The sequence below is a fragment of the Austrofundulus limnaeus genome, unplaced genomic scaffold (genome assembly GCF_001266775.1).
Source record: "Austrofundulus limnaeus strain Quisiro unplaced genomic scaffold, Austrofundulus_limnaeus-1.0 Scaffold220, whole genome shotgun sequence".
NCBI lineage: Eukaryota > Metazoa > Chordata > Actinopteri > Cyprinodontiformes > Rivulidae > Austrofundulus > Austrofundulus limnaeus.
The window spans coordinates 42953-44598 of NW_013952622.1; the positions used below are offsets into that span (position 1 = coordinate 42953).

Sequence of the window (1646 nt, forward strand, 5' to 3'; positions counted from 1 at the left end):
CCCTAAAAACAAGTTTGACAGTGTAAGGTACTATGGTAAACAGATTTATAACAGCATATATGTCAACTTGTACGGATTGTCCATTAGTTATAAGGATTTTACGTCATTTTGCAGGTATACGGATGTATAGAACAATCTCACGGATTTTTTCAAGTCTTACAGATTTTTTAAAAACCTCATTTTCAAATTTATCTAACATGTCAGAGCCTGTAGGATGATTTAAAAAACAAATAACAAACTGCCATCTTCCAACCTGTTCTGCCGTCAGAGTGTCGGAGCAGGACGAGTCAGTGTAACGTCAATCAAATGAGAGAGTGGGTGGGGGCATTTGCTGCATTGGGGTGGGGGGAGAAAATGTTTTATGGGTAGAGTAGGTTTTTTCCTGTAATACTTCATTATAGTTTTTTTTAAGACAAATCTAATTGAAAGGGGCGCTCAGCAGAGTTACAACCAGGGATTACAAATAACTTTTTTTTCTTTGGCAGTCCGGCACCCCCTCCAGCAGATGGCRCTCTAGGCAACCTCCTAGTTCGCCTATGCCAAGAGCCAACTCTGATTTTTAGCTTTAAAATGTAACAAAATAGAAGTAAAAGTAGCTATTTRAAAAAGTAATTGGGAAAGTCACAAATTCTTAAACTACTTAAGTACTGTAACAAAGTAAAAGTACCTAGTTACTATAAACCTCTGGTTGAAACACAACAGGAGAAAATGACAAAAGAAATATAAGCTGAAGCAGCCTGAGAATTTGAGCATTTGTASAGCAAAGTCATAGAGTCAATAAATGAGGCAGGTTGGCATGTATCATTTTAGCCAAAACAATCAATACTGATTGTTGAKCATCATCACATCATTTCTAATGTCTTGTCTGGTGGATAGTATCACACCAGGTATGATTATGAYAGTGATCATATGAACGTTTGGTGAAAACAAATTGTAGAAAGGCAACAGCAGAAATTACAGCTATGTTTAATAGATAAAGTAACATTTCTCCACACAGTGTGAAGAAAACTCAAGGGATTTGGATTAAACAGCTGCGTAGYTGTAAGAAAACCACTTACCGGTGAGGCTAATAAGAAAAAACAGCTTCAGTGTGTTAAGAAGCATAAATGGATTCTGGATCAATGGAAGAAGGCCATGTGGTCTGTTGAGTCCACACTGAGTGATGGGAGCTTCAGGGTAAGAAGAGAGGTAACTGAAGTGATCCCCCATCATGCCTAATGCCTACTGCACAGGTCTGTGGGGCWGGCAGTCTGGTCGAGGTTCAGCAACGTTGGATGTGTCCAAATTCAGGGGCTGCATCCTCCGAGGGCTGATTATGTCACAGCGAAGGCTATGCAAATTCAAAAGTTCCTCCAAGTGTGTCCTTTTTTCCCCCTGATTTGAGGAATGGGTCTGGTCTATCCTTCTCGGCCCAGCCTATCCCAAGATGAATTGCAGGTCAACCAGGAGATTTTATTGCTTTTAATGGGGAATGAAGCAGGAGACAGAAGTACAGTTTTACATAAAAAAAATCTGGTAGTACAAAACCTAAAAGTTTAAAGCAGTTGTGTTGTTAGGCTTTTGCATAGACACGTTTTTTAAAGGGGCAATATTATGTGTTTCTCAGGCATATATTTAAATACTATGCCATAATAAAGTATCTATGT

At 38.9% G+C, this 1646-nt stretch overlaps 1 protein-coding gene across 1 annotated transcript in view; it reads right to left on the reverse strand.

Annotated features, from left to right (window-relative positions):
* Positions 1-1646, reverse strand: part of nsfa (N-ethylmaleimide-sensitive factor a) — a gene marked incomplete in the record, with an annotated part of 69309 nt that overhangs the window by 21238 nt on the left and 46425 nt on the right.